The sequence below is a fragment of the Amblyomma americanum genome, chromosome 2, assembly GCF_052857255.1.
Source record: "Amblyomma americanum isolate KBUSLIRL-KWMA chromosome 2, ASM5285725v1, whole genome shotgun sequence".
Classification (NCBI taxonomy): Eukaryota; Metazoa; Arthropoda; class Arachnida; order Ixodida; family Ixodidae; genus Amblyomma; species Amblyomma americanum.
This window is the reverse complement of record NC_135498.1, coordinates 206,713,231-206,728,099: the sequence shown is the minus strand read 5'-3', so window position 1 is coordinate 206,728,099 and position 14,869 is coordinate 206,713,231. Positions and strand designations below refer to the sequence as shown.

The 14,869-nt window shown below is 46.5% G+C and overlaps 1 protein-coding gene across 1 annotated transcript in view; it reads left to right on the top strand.

The window, feature by feature from the left end:
- LOC144122116 (uncharacterized) overlaps positions 1–10,350 on the top strand; it is a 183,924-nt gene extending 173,574 nt beyond the window's left edge. Inside the window, exon 6 of the mRNA XM_077655643.1 lies at positions 9,743–10,350. The gene's annotated coding sequence lies outside the window, so the exon portion shown is untranslated. The remainder of the gene's footprint in view (positions 1–9,742) is intronic.
- The last annotated feature ends 4,519 nt before the right edge of the window (positions 10,351–14,869 follow it).

Here is a 14,869-nt window from a genome sequence, read left to right as displayed (position 1 = left end):
ATCTCAAAGAAACAGTTATTATCTGTCATGTGCATTTTCGAATCTATTGTGGCATCAATAAAAATAGGTTCGGTGTATTATATTGACTATTGTTCCTATTGTTTATGTGCATCTCTGTTGTGTACGCGGTCGGGGTTACACTATTGTTGTCCTTTTTTTTTGTTTTGATGGGGATATTCATCTCAACTTCAACCTGATGTTCGCGAAACACACTGTTGTCGTTGTATTCATGGGGCACTGGGTGCTACTTCAAGCTGCATCATGCAGCTTTTTGCCCAGTGTCCCCTTTTTCCCCTGTAATGTGTGTGGAGAAATAAATTTTCAATTCAATTGTTGTTCAATAAAGGGTGAACTCAGAAACTTTACTACAAACCAAGTGAAGCAACCCGACCTATTGAACCCTTGAACAATAGTGCTTCTCGGGGAACGACAACGTCCGAGACATACCTGGTCCATTGAAAGAATTGACCTTCATCGTGGGCGCGATGGCACAGTGCGTTCCCTGCCGTTGCCTTCGAGAACTGTAGTCAATCGTCCCGTCTAGCTCCTGTACCCGTTGGAGGTTGCCAGTATCATTTTGGGCCGGGCAGATTGTTAGAACTTCATCGACAGATGAAGATGTCATCATCATTTGCAAGTTCGCTTGAAGCTGCGCCTGTCGCGCAGCTGTGCTTCATCTTCAGCCATTCCTTTCGGTCACGCTCACCTTGGCTCCACTCGTTTTAAACGTCCAGCAGCAGCAGGTGGACCCTAAGGTCCATCACACCCCTGTTTATTGTCTAGTATATGCTGGAAGACTCGAACTGGCCAAAACCCACATGCTCTTCCCCAGTAACGTTGCCCATAACGCACAGATGTGGGTTTGTGAGTTGAAGACACACAATTAGGTCTTGAATAAGACTGGCAAGCTTTTACTGTAACTGTTGAATCAGAAGACAACGCACAAGCAACTTGATATAAAAATTCCAGGGCAAAACACACCCGCGCGTGAACTGCACTGGACAGATGCGGAGGAATAGAAGACAACATTCTCCGTGTTAGTGCATTAGTAAAATATAGCTTCTCTTTCATTAAGAAAGCCTTTTGCATTCCCGACAAAGCTGGTGAACTGTAGACGGAGGCTCATTTTGAAACGTCCGCAGATGGAGGGTTCTCAAACAAGAAATGCATAAAAACTACACTTAAATCATTAATCTTGTTTTGTATTTTAACAAATATAACTTATATGCATATTTTCACCAAACATCTTGTCTGGGCGCATTTGCGAAATTCTTTACCGATTACTACCCAGTCTCAAACAATAGTGTCATTATTATGCAGATATCTATCAGCAGCTGCTAGGCAAAAAACGCAAATTCGAAAATTACACAAAGAAAATTGAGATGGCTTCACTCGTATGTCCAAATTGCACTGCGTTGAAGAATGGGGCAAATACTGAAATTATATAGCGTGAAGAAGAATATGCGCATTAGTTCAGCCATGCTGCCATCCCTTTCGAAAGAGAGCCTGCTTAACCTGACCTACGGCGGACCACCGCTGCTTCACCGCTACTTCCGTGGACCTAAGCGCCACCAAATAAAGCAATGTTACATTTGTTGAAGGTTTGGTCTGCCGTCCCCGTACGCCCTGGAACTCCGGAACTGCACGCTACCGATCACCGGTATGCCGGGAGACGCCACCCATCAAGTCGTGCAAATGGGCCGGGCAGCCGTATGTTCTGGTTGGGTACTGGTCGCCAGCAGGACCCAGGCCTCTTCAGCCGGACTGACGACCCCGAGGCTGAAGATTGGCTCAAAACGGGTGAGCACGTATAAAAAACAGGAAGACGCTACAACGTGACCTTCCGTTTAACCAGCGCTGCGAACCTCTTGTATTACAAGCACAAAGCAGACCTCCTCACGTGGTCTACCTTCTAGAAGAACCGTTCCTAGTTGTTCGATGGTCCTGCTGTCGGCAAACTGCGTGCCGAGCAGCGCTTGGCGAAGGCTGACAGCACTTAGGCCCCAGTTGTTCGAGGCTATCAAAATAAAATATATTTTAAAAGGGCTCGAGGACGACGCGTTTCAGATGCTGATATCCTTAGGCCTCCGTTCAGTTTCGGAAGTTGCCAGTCTCTGTGAGGGTTACTACGAGCTGCGCAAGCAGCGGCACCTCACTCGCAAGCCCGCTGCGCCTTCCGAGTCGCTTGCCGGCCTGGCAGCTTCACCTGAGCACTCGGCGCTATTGCAACAGCTCAAAGTTGGTCGTCAACTCTCCCTTCTGCCGCCCTAACACCGCCTGTCTCCATACCGGGAGCTCGACCTTTGCCATGTCACCACCGTACGTGTTGCTGAAGCCTTTCCGTCGGTGTGTCCGGCTTCACCAGCGCCTCAGCCCGCCCCTGTCGCTGCTCCATTGACCTACGCTGATGCCGTTGCGCGGGCGAGGCCACCTAGCTACCGTTCGAGGTAGGTTAAGTCTCAAGCGCCTGTGCCTCAGGTACGTCAAGCGTCGAGGTCTTTTTTCCGACTGCTACCAAGAATCGAAAATCCCTGGCGTACAGGTGACACTTGTCATTCTTCTGAAGTGCCTTGGCCATGTGGACCGGCTTTGCCGTCGTGTTGTGCCAGTATCCTCGCAGCCTTCCCCAATTGTCGGCTACTGGCTTCATCAATCGCACTGCTCAGCGACTGCCGAGCCGCCACAGAGTCGTCCTCTTTCACCTGACCGCTCTGCCGTTCGCTCTCTCCCATGCGCCGGAGCCTCACTCTTCTGCGAAAGGAAAACTATATGCCGCAGTTCGTGAGGCGCGAACTGCGCCGCCAGTGAAATGTCAAATTCCTCATATCTTTCGCGACAATCTTGTTCAAGTTTTTGCAGACGGTGCTTGTGTTCTGGTGCTCGTCGATACCGGCGCTGCAGTTTTTGTCATGGCTAGGGTGCCTCGATGGCAGCGCCGCCGTTCAGGGTGGTGCCATCCTTTGACCGCACCCACGCCGCCTTTTCTCGCGGAGACGCCATTTTGAATCACAGCGGGCGGACGCTGTTTCTCGGTGCAAGCAGCTGTGCTTGCATTCTACCAGGCACAGTGGCTGCGTATTACTCGCTGGTGGTTTTACTTGTTTGAGAGTTTTCGACCGCATGGTTGATGAGCTTGTCAAGTCCACATGAGCCATCACGACGGGTTGTTGTGTGCCAATGTGCTCCGGATCAACACGTAAAGGCCTGCGTTGTTTTCGCTTCCCCCGGAACTCGGAGCGGAGAAAGAAATGGAAAGCTCAAGAAAAGCGGGATCGGTGGAACGCAACTGACAGCTCATATATCTGCGAGGTGAGTTGCGAAACAGCTAAGTCTTATGGACCCGTATTTTGCAATTAAAGCAAACGTGTATATGTACGCCGCTGCTGCGCAGGCAGCGTGTAGGTACGCGCATAAGTACGGGCGCGAGCGCGTTTCTTGTTTTGAACTTCGCTTTCTTTGTGAGTAGTACCCTGATTATAGAGTCGGACGAGGATGTTTTTTATTCGCGGAATACTTTAGCACCAGCAAAAAATCGTAACGTCGCACGCCTGTTTTATATTTTCACGGGAATCACTGGCGTTTCTTTTGCAGAGAAGTTCGCGTCGCGGTTGTTTAGACAGCAGAGTTACTTTTGTGTTGAGCTAAAAATAGACGAAACAAAATTTAAGTGCTCGTTATTTGCTACTGAACGCACACATTGCATCGTCTGGAGAGCGCGACTGTTGTGCTGGTGCCACTCGACGCCCTGTGGTTATCCCCGAGCTTTCAGTAGATATACTGCGGCTCTTACGTCAACGTGCATAGAGGTTTTTTTTTTATTGGTATAAAATTGCCTCGTACTATTCGAAAGCGACATAGCCGATGTTGTGGTCGCACGGAATATTTGCGCTACGCTGTTCGTAAGCAGACCAATCGTTGCATTTTCATACCCGATCGTGGTTACTATACTGTGACAGAGCTAAATGCCTAAGCAGAACGTGCAGCAAACCCATATTATGGGTCAAATTTTTTCTCGGCTTTCTGGCTTGGCGTCTGCCGTAGCTTGCGCGTTGTTTGAAAACGTGCGAGGTTCGGTAATACAGCAACATTCTTTATGAACATTTTTTGTTAAGCACGTTAAATAACTGGTTCTTTTTACAAGTACTTTTGTATCAGTCCAAACAAACGTGAATGATCACATTTGGTGTTTTATTTATTTTTTAGCTCCACTTTGAAGAGGACCAGTTTAAGAGAAATCGACAGGATGGACGCCGCCTGTTAAAGTGTACAGCTGTACCCACGCTGTTTGAATTTAGACGTGAGTAATAATTGTACTTTAGCGCATTATTTCCGCGATTTGCAGTTATTGCAATAAGCATTGAGACGTCTTTTTTATTTTTATTAATTCAGCTCTACATAATGAAAGGAAACTGCCTACGAGACGGCCTGCCGAATGTGGACCTGCTGGCGTGGAAGGCACCAACTCGTCCTCAACAGCTGCTACAGAAGCTGACCAAGAAGACTCCGAAGAACTGAGTCTTTCGAAGTAAGTGCCGTCTAGGATGAGAGCAATGAAGGTATTTCCTCGCTCTCTGCATGTGAGCTACGAAAGGCCCAGCAAGATGCGAAAAAGAAAAACACTGATTTGCATGAAAACTTGTCGACAGCAAAAAAGAAGTTGAAGACTGCTGCCAGAAAAACAAAGCGGCTAGAAAAAGATCTCTGTGCGCCGACCAAAAATTTGGATTTCTTGAACGAGGACCAGAAGGCTGCCTTGAAGAAAAAGAGCCGGAAAGGTAGTACATGGAGTGCAGAAACCATAACGAAAGCGCGGCAACTCAAACTTGCTTGTGGCTCTGCAGGCTGCGACTTACTTTTAGAACAGGGCAACCCTCTTCCTTCACGAAGAACACTCTGCAGACGACTGCAGCACCTGTCATTTAAGCCCGGCGTTTTGATTGATATAGTAAATATGATGAAAGTGAAAGTGGCCGCAATGTCAAACATTGAAAAAGACTGCGCCATATTTCTCGGTGAAATGGAGATTCGGATGAGTGTCGAGCTTGACCGCAGTGGTGACTGCTTCCTTGGCAAGGTGACGCTCCGTGAAACCGAACGAGCAGCAAACCATGTACTCGTCTTTATGGTTGGAGGCGTAAACACACGCTGGAAGCAGGTGATTGCTTATCACTACACAGGTGCTTTTGTCAATGGAGAGAAGCTGAGAGACTTTGTCTTCCATTTAATCAACCTTTGTGCAGACATTTCTTTGCGTGTGTTGTGCGTGACATGTGACATGGAGAGCTCCAACCGTGCGATGTGGCGGAGCTTAAACCTGTCAAGCTCCCGCTACTCTGTCACTACATGCACTGTTCCCCACCCACGTGACAATTCCATGTCATTGTTTTTTATGCCAGATCCTTCACATACAGTGTTGTGCGTTTTTATCGTGAACACTTTAAAAAATTTCCCCGCCTCAACCGCTGGCTCATTTTCCGTGAAACTGCACACAGAGCTTGCGTAATATGGTAACTTTTGTATCGTAGCAAGTTTGACAACGGTACTTACTTAGATGAGCCGTGCATGATGCGAAAACATAATCGTCTACATAGAGATCGGCAGCCAAAACCCGCAGACGACGCTTTTTCGCTGAAGGGCGGCAGTAGCGCTATCTGTTTTCGGCAGTGGAAAGCGTCCCGACAAGGCCGCCGAGACGAGCAGTATTCTTTGAAAGGTAAAGGCTCTTTAAATTTGTTGTTCTGATATTTTTTCCGCTCAATTAGTCGAAAATGTTGCAAGCGCTTCAGTTGAAGCAGACGAAACGCACGGAACGGCATATTCAAAGGGCCGCGCTTGTCGAAACGCTGGCCTCGGCGGCCTAGTCGTGACGCTTTCGACTGCCAAAAACAGATGGCGCCACTTCCGCAGCTTAGCGAAAAAACGTCGTCATCGGGGTTTGGTTCGCCGATCTCTACGTAGACGATCGCGTTTTCGCATCATGCACGGCTCAGCTAAGTACCATTGTCATACTTGATACGATACAAAAGTTACCGTAATACGCAAGCTCTGTGTGCAGGTTCACGGCAAATGAGCCAGCGGTTGCGGCGGGGAAACTTTTTAAAGTCTTCACGATAAAAACGCACAACACTGTATACTAAAAATATTAGAGGCCACCTTGTGCGAAAAGATCCCATGAAACTTAGTGAAGAAATAGTGGCAAAGTACAATTTACGAAGCAGTGATGTGTCGATTGAGTACATAGAAGCGGCAGTAGCGCTATCTGTTTTCGGCAGTGGAAAGCGTCCCGACAAGGCCGCCGAGACGAGCAGTATTCTTTGAAAGGTAAAGGCTCTTTAAATTTGTTGTTCTGATATTTTTCCGCTCAATTAGTCGAAAATGTTGCAAGCGCTTCAGTTGAAGCAGACGAAACGCACGGAACGGCATATTCAAAGGGCCGCGCTTGTCGAAACGCTGGCCTCGGCGGCCTAGTCGTGACGCTTTCGACTGCCAAAAACAGATGGCGCCACTTCCGCAGCTTAGCGAAAAAACGTCGTCATCGGGGTTTGGTTCGCCGATCTCTACGTAGACGATCGCGTTTTCGCATCATGCACGGCTCAGCTAAGTACCATTGTCATACTTGCTACGATACAAAAGTTACCGTAATACGCAAGCTCTGTGTGCAGGTTCACGGCAAATGAGCCAGCGGTTGCGGCGGGGAAACTTTTTAGTCTTCACGATAAAAACGCACAACACTGTATACTAAAAATATTAGAGGCCACCTTGTGCGAAAAGATCCCATGAAACTTAGTGAAGAAATAGTGGCAAAGTACAATTTACGAAGCAGTGATGTGTCGATTGAGTACATAGAAGCAGTCCTAAAGATGTACACAGAACAACTGAAGGTGGCGCCTAACCTGAGTACTGTGCACATTTCCAACGGTCACTTCACAAACATGAAGGTAGGGGTAGCTGTTCAGTTATTCCAGGAAGCACCTGCAGCTATAAGGTACTTTGTAGAGCACATAAAGCTGCTGCCCAAGGCTGAAAAAACAGCCTGGTTTTGTGAAGCCATTTTCAAATGGTACACAATCATGACTGCACGGCACCCTGTTGTTGCTCTGAGCTTATCAATTGAAAGTTAATATGAAGAGGTTATTGCAACGCTGAAACTCGCTGTTGAAGTCATTGAGAGCTTAGGCACTGGCATCAAAAAGGTCTGGAAACCATGCCAGGCAGAGGCGCTAATGTCCACTGCTGTAGTGCTTCAACTGCATGAATTTCTGTTAAAGGAATGTGGCTACGCATTCTTCTTTACAGGACGATTGGCCCAAGATTGCCTGGAGAACTGTATTTGGTCATCCGGATGATTTCTCCCGTGCCCTGTGCATATGATGTAAAAAATGCGCTCAGAATTTTGTCAGCCAGTTCCTCAAGGTACGTAAGAACTCTGGTTATGAAGCTGACGACAGCAACTACTTACTAGATTTCTTCTCCGCAGAGATTCAAGAAGTGCAGAAAGAATTTCAAGAACCCTCGTACGAAGATGAATGCACAGAGGGCCAGCCATTGTCTCTTGTAGAAAATGACATCATTGCTCACTTGGCAGGGCATTTGGTGAAGTCTTTTATCTCTACTAACAAACCATGCTCTGCCTGTACTGAGACCCTCATTGCTGATGAGGCTTCCGATGAGCATGCTCTTGTGCAGCTCAAGGAGTACAATCAAGGTTTTAAAACTTTGGTGTATGTAAGCCATACGGTACTGCGCTTTGTTTCTTCCTGTGAATGTGTCTTGAAGAAATTTTCACAGGAAAAGGATATTTGTCATTTGAATCACCCAATCAATACATTGACGAGCCTTATTGAGCGATCAGTTTCTCTGCCACCTAGGGAGTGCGCTGACCACCCAAGCGTTATGAGAAAACTGATGTGCCGTTTTGTTGTCATGCGATTGCGTATTTACCTCCGCTGGCTAAACGAGCCTGATGATTAAGACGACGGTTATGACAGCAAGACTGTGGCTGGTGTGAACTTGCCGTAGAGTACTTTGCTTTAAATGTTACACCACACCTTAAATAGCTGCTTTTTTACCAATGACTTGCTGGCTTTTTTGTAGTTTGCATCTTTCTTTCTGCTTTGTTTTCATGTTTGTTGCAAAGGTTACACCACAGTGTACACAGCAACTTTTGCCTCTATGTCTTGCTCGCTTATTTTCTGATTTGCACTTTTTTTCATGTTTTGCTTTTATGCTTTCCTTTTAAGGTTAAACCCCACAGTACATACCACACTTTTCTGTCCCTCTGTCTTGTTTACTTGTATTGTAGGCGGCGTTTTTTCATGGTTGACTGCCCTTGACATTAAATAAATAATTTGCTTTGTTTTTTTTTGTAGCCTGTTCTGTCTGTAAGTGGTGAGGTTGACAAGCTAGGTTACATATATTTCTGCAGCAGTAATGAAGCTCACCCTTTAGGTAGCAGTTATTTTGAACAGCCTAACCCATCATCACCCGATTTTGCAGGCAAAATTGCAGTAGACCATTTAGAAAATTCAGTCTGGCAACTTGGCAGGCATCATCATCAGCAACTTCCGTCGGCGCCGTCGCCATATTTTGGGCACCTAGAAGACGCACAGGTGCTCTGCTCAGCCTTTGCACCAGTTTCCACCTTGTTGCGTCTACAATACTTTGGTTCCATTTGTGAAAACGATGGTGGAAAATTTGCAGTGGTCGAAGGACCTGACCATCATCCCGGACGGATTTTTGGAAAGGGTTTTGGACTCCTATTGTGATGCCCACGGTGTGCGCGGTTCGTCCGGCCGCACCTCTCAGCGAAGCTACAAGCTGGTACGCGAAACTTACTGCGATCCGTCGACAGTGCACGTTGCCGTGTCATCCTGCAGATAGAGTATTAGTGCCTCTCTTGCGGACTTGCAAAAATTCGCGTTCACGGTGCTTCTACTGAGTCCGTGAATACCACTGAAGTGCGTCCGCGCTGTACGTCAGAGGCAGAGAACGCGTTTAAATTTAGTTGCTAACCGCAGCATATATGTGCCATCACTAGGAACAATATAAGCGTAGCATGTTTAACAACATTTAATGCACAGACTTGAACTCGGGCGTCATGTTGGGCGAAAATGCGATACGAACGTGACCTCGTACTTAATGTTGTCTGAAACCGTGTTGATGTGTACACGCTGGTCTAGAGAGCTCAGAATCGGTCTACTACACAAGTAACCAGAAATCTCAACGCAGCTGCTTTGTGTGAGAACTGCATTTTTTTATGTTTTGCTTGGCTCTGATGCAGCGATTGCGTGCTGGGATTACCCGTGAAAACGCCTGTTTTTAAATTTCTCATCTCTTGCTTCGCGGGCCTCAGTTCGGGCGCTCCAGACAAGCCTGCGTCTGTACAGTGTTCTGCGCCATGACTGAAGCGTGCTGCATGGACTGCTCTGTGTTCTCTTGGAACAAGCGTGTAGAGGAAGCAAGGGGGAAGCGACGCGACACGCCGGTGCCGTGTGTTCGGTAACTAAAGACGCCTCCTCGCCCATCTGCGCCGCTCGTCGGTCACGGGAGGCGCGCTACAGCATAAACCTCTAGCCGCTTTGCCCTTTGAGATATATATATCTCTCTCTTTGACTCCACACATCCTTTACAATTAGTTTTCCTTTGTCGAGAATCGAGTCTGTGGTGAACCTACACGCTCAGAGCATGTTTCATGCTGTCTGGCGAACGAGGCTCTCGCTACAAATGTATATTCATGTTGCAGGTACGGCATTACGAATGAGCAGCCGTCTGTGCAGCGGTACGTGACTGTGATGAAAGCCAGGGGCCATGATGTCGAAGCCTGTAGGAGCGAATTGGTCGTGGACCCTTCTACGTGTCCATGGCTGGGAGCTTCATCGGACAGGCTACTCTTCGACCCGTGCGAAATTCCTTAACATGGCCTTCTTGAGGTTAAGTGCCCCTACAGTTTGTAGGAAAAAACTCCTGACGATATGGGGGATGGGCACTGCCTCAAGAACGACAGCATGGGTGTGTTTAGGCTGCACCATGGCCATAAGTATTGCTATCAGGTCCTTGGCCAGATGGCTTTATCTGCTTCATCCTGGACCGATTTTGTTGTTTTTTCTGATCAGTTCCTGATCATTGACCGCGTCATGTTTTCTGCTTAAGATTGGGCTGTTGCAAGACAGAAACTCGACAATTTCTTTTTTTCTTTCCTTTCCAAGGCGCCCGTGTACTGTGCGATGTAAGTGCACGTTAAAGATCCCCAGGTGGTCGAAATTATTCCGGAGCCCTCCACTACGGCACCTCCCTTCTTTTCTTCTTTCGCTCCCTCCCTTATCCCTTCCCTTACGGCGCGGCTCAGGTGTCCAACGATATATCAGACAGATACTGCGCCATTTCCTATCCCCCCCCCCCAAAAAAAAACAATTATTATTATTTACTTTTGCCATATATGGCCTCGAAACGCCCTTAACGATGCACTAAAGAGAAATCTGAACTCGTCTTTTTACTGCAGGAACTCTATCTACACATTCCGGGCATTCTTAGAAAATTCAAATTATCCCGTGCGGCCGATTGCCCTAATAAAATCGGATAAAACGGCCCGACTCCAGCCTTTTCTGAACTGAACGCGGTAGGTAATATAACCACAAATGCGGACCGCGAAACTAAAAATTTCACGTGGGTTCTTTGAATTACGTATCACTCCACCGATGGCAGAGCAGAAAGCCGCCACGGGACTGGCTGACGCGTTGGTTGACTCCTCCTACCTACCGCGTTGAGTTAAAAAAAAAGAAAAGGCGGGAGCTTGGACGGTTACTGAGATTTAATCAGGGCAATCGGCCACCCAGGAGAATAATTCTAAGTTTCTAAGAATGCCCGGAACGTGTAGTGTTCCCGCGGTAAAAAGACGAGTTCAGATTCCTCTTTAGTACACCTTTAAGAATGCATAGTGCCTGTAAACCAACGATTCTGCTCTCAATATTGTTAAAGAGAGAACAACGAAAAAGCGGGCAGTGGCACGGGACTGAGCGATGACACTAGGCCCACAGCCATTAAAATTGTATTTCGCCTGCCATCAAGTCGTACTGTTCTTTGGCTTGCCACCCCGTATCAATGTCATTAAAGGAATGTAGACTCCAAATGTTTGTACGTTTTGCCCCTCTGTCATGTGTGTGAGACAAGAAAACTTCAGCATAATTTCTTTGTCATCTTCATTCACTGTAGCACTAAAGGCAGCCTGCCTGAACCGCCAGAAATAGTTGGCGAGTACCGCCTTTTCTGTATTTACTAGTGTGGTATGAACCATGAAGAAAACCTAGCAACTAATGTTTGGTGTCAGTACTCCTTTGTGGCATGTCTTATGTGACGGGGAATAGAATAGTTTTTGTAATGTAAAGGAGACGACAAGCATGTCACAATATTTAATGAACACTGGAAAATACACTCAAATATTTAATAAAGTGGATAATACACGGGAATCACTACAAATATTCAATGGTGGCCCGTGCGTGCACAAATACTTGTTCTGTCTGTTCGATGGATATCCAGCAACCAGTTTGGAGTGTCCAAGTCTGCTGACATTCGTGCCTCTCTTTATGGCAGTTGTAACTTCCACCTTCATATGCCTGTCTATACAACCTTATCCTTCCATTTGTTCTTGCTTATTGTTGTGCTGTTATACCGTAAAGCTGCTAATGTGCCAAATTGTGTTTTTCATACCAGACTTTTTAATGTGCTTCTCTGGTAACCAAGAAACGAGGGATGAAGGAGACCACGCAGACCTTGTTGCTTTACCTGAGAGAATAACGAAGTCGAGCACAGACATTTATATTGCTCAGTTCTTGCGTCAAGTCGTAATGTGTGTTGGGTGCATGGTGCATTTACTGATAACTCAGATTTTCTGGCATGCACGTTTTATTCTGTATATTTCATCCTGTAGCCTTTGTCTTCCTCTTTTGTGTCTGTGTAAATAAAGAATTTCATGGTTGTGTGGAAACGGGTAATGGGCTGTACAGCTACCCTATTCACAAAGTCCATTGTCAGTTTTCAAGCATCACTTATTTGCTATCACATACTACATAACATCAAGGCTCAGAAAAGGGAGAACAAAGCTTGCCTTTTATAATGACAGGAGCAGATTTGTCAAACTTTCACTCATCAGTTGCACCAGGGGAGACTAGAAGTTAGTTAGTATAGCACATACAATCCGCATTTCAATTATGATGGGGCTCATGTTTACCAGCGCAAAGAAATGAAGACAGAGAAGAAGGCACGACATGAGCGCTCGTCGTGCCTTCTTCTTCTCTGTTTTCGTTTCTTTGCGCAGTTAAACATGATTCCCTACCAACTCGCCCAGTTATCCGTTCTTATGATGGGGCCCAGAGAAAGCGGTACCAGCCTATCGAAGATATGAAATCTTTTTGATGCGCTGTATGCGTCGCTGAGCATGTATCCACAGGGATGCTATTTCTTCCGTTTCTTTTATCTCCTCTTCACTGAATAGACCTCTTCTGAGGAAAGGGGGGGTTGTTCAAAGCTACGTTGATTGTCTCGAGCATTTCTTCAATCTTGAAACCTTTGTCTGCCATGACAACATCACCATCATTGAAAGGAAGGGCCAAGAAACCACTCTTGCTCACACATTCTTTGTCAGAAATAGAAACTGGAAACAAATTGGAGACAAAGGTCACATTACCATCGGGCGAGATGCCAATCAGTCCTTTGAAGCTGTTCGCTGATTTGTACGATGACAATGTTGCCGACTGCAGTGCAAGTGAGCTGGCTCTCTGACGTTTAATATATGTTGCATCCAGTATTTACTCGAGTTGCAGAATACTTTCCTTGGAAGGAAAGTGGCATTTCCTTTTGAAAATGTCCCTTTGACATCCACAGAGGTATCTGTGTTAGTTTAGTGAAAGCAAAACTGGCCCAGGTAATACAGATTCTTGATACTGTGGCAGTTGACACACAAAACCTGTCAGCAATGTCCTTCTCAAAAAAATCCAAGGCGCATTCTTACAAGAAAAAGGAAAAACTCGTTTTCCACTGTCAGGCTTCTTGGCCAACCTGCCTGCGATGGGTGTGCATGTGATGAAGATTTGAGTCTGATGTTTTCTCCCTGTTCCCCTGGATTACAGAAAACTAAAATTGTTTTAAAGATTCCATATGATGACAGACCGGTATAAAATCTCATGTCATCATCACTGTGATTAAATCGGTCAATAGAAAACTCTCTTCCAACTTTCTTTTCAAGCTTCTCTGCTGTTGCTTTGGTGAGTTCCAGTTCTCTGCTGATAAGAAACAGCACTTCTTTTACTGATTTTATTTCTTCTTCTTTTTCTTTTGCTTCTTGTTTAGCTCTTTGAAGTTCAACATGAGCCTCTCGGAGATGCTCTTCGGTAACGTTCAGTTCATTCTTCAAAGTTGTGAGTGATTGCCTCAGATCTTGTGCTTGTTTTTGTCCCGTGCAATCCCGTGTACATTGAGGCGGCTGTGATTTCAAGGAGCTGAAGTTAATTTCAGCATCCAGACATGCGGTTGGTACATGAGGCGTTCCAGAAAGTTCATCACATATGTCGTCGGCTTGCATTCCACTGGCTGTTGTCACTTCTCCATTCATAGCAACATTCTGCACGCAACGCTCTTTCGGTGGCTTCCTTTGCACTTTACTTTGCTTCTGTGCGAAACTAAATATGCTTGGCACTGCATCATTTTTGAGTCGCCCTGTGCCGGTAATATAGCTTGCATAAAAGTCACCATCGGCAAAGTGCTTTGAGCACACCTTTGTGTGCTTGTTTATGCGGAACTCCTTGCCCTCATCTCTCCTTATTGCGGCAATCCATTTTTTTCAAACCAGGATTTGTGGGGAACCCTAGGAAAGTGACCTGCAAAAGTACAGCCCACTTAGTAATTGGTCAAGGTGCAGGTGTAAAAGCATCAATAAACATGCACTTCGAAAAATGGTGTCAGATGCCTTGTTGTGAAGAAATGAAAAATGTACATTTTCTTCACCTCTTCAGTACATACAGTTGAAGACAGAATAATGTGGACCATGCTTGTGCAATCAAGCTCGTCTAGGCACCATCTAGCAACACTAATGTAGTGTCTCATACCTCTGCAAGTGTCGCGTGCACTTGCACATAGGGGAAGAAAAGATTCTATGTTCATTAATAAATGTGAGGCAGGAGTTGAAGCCACAGAGTGTGGCCCATATTATTTTGTCTGCGAATGTGCTTCAGTCTGGCAGAAAGCTCCGGGGATGCGTACGCACAGGAAAAGTTTATCCGTCGCGCGTAAGGAGAATTAGGTGTCTAAGCGCACCCGCGTACCGTTAGTTACTACTAAGCTAGTGGGACGACTTTGAACACACTAATAAGGCTGCTCAAGGCTGAGCTCTATGCACACAAAATTACGAGCGGAGGCCCTAGCGATGAACGGCGCTGTCGCGCTATTTTGCCCGTGTCGCGCTAGGTTCTGCATTCACAAAAAATGTTGCCCGTAGCCCAGAAATGCATGCCGCTTATGCTTTGTTTTAGGCTTTCAGTTTGTGCACTCCTCCCATGATCTGTCGTCGCCTCAGCAAGCGGACCGGCTTGGGTCAGCGCCGTTGCCGTAGAGAAAATATTCCTTTTGCCGTGACTGTGAGGCAGAGCTGCAAAACTTAGCTTAACTTAGTAAATAAATGTGCTGTCGTTAAAGGAGGCCTAACAACTCTTGGAGCGGACTCGACTACGAGCAGGTGCACTGCAGGCCGAAATGCGCGTCGATCCTGGTACGGGCGTTCGATCAGCAGAGGCGGTGCGCCTAGCCGTCGGTGCAAAATCACTCGCGGTTTGCTCACTTGAGATCAAGACGACAGATTACGGGAGTGTTTGCTAAGCCAGAG